Genomic DNA, 388 nt, shown 5'->3' with positions numbered 1-388 from the left:
CAGATCCGCGACAAGGTGGGCCCACCCCTCCCCTGCACCCACCCCTGCCCACAGCACCTGGGATGGGGCTGGGACAGGGAGCTGGCATGGCTGGGGAGGAGGGTGGCCTGAGGCAGTGGTGATGGCCACAGGGCCCAGCACGGGCAGCACCCACTGCCTGGCCTGCTGAGGGCCTGCTTCCTCATAGTACGGGCTGAAGAAGAAGGAGGAGAAGGAGGCAGAGGAGAAAGCCGCGCTGGAGCAGCCGTGTGAGGGCAGCCTGACGCGTCCCAAGAAGGCGATCCCGGCGGGCTGCGGGGACGAGGAGGAAGAGGAGGAGGAGAGCATCCTGGACACCGTCCTCAAGTACCTGCCCGGCCCGCTGCAGGATATGTTCAAGAAGTAACAG

Source organism: Egretta garzetta, unplaced genomic scaffold, assembly GCF_000687185.1.
Source record: "Egretta garzetta isolate BGI_Z169 unplaced genomic scaffold, ASM68718v1 scaffold121, whole genome shotgun sequence".
NCBI classification, from domain to species: Eukaryota; Metazoa; Chordata; class Aves; order Pelecaniformes; family Ardeidae; genus Egretta; species Egretta garzetta.
This window is presented reverse-complemented; position numbering follows the sequence as displayed.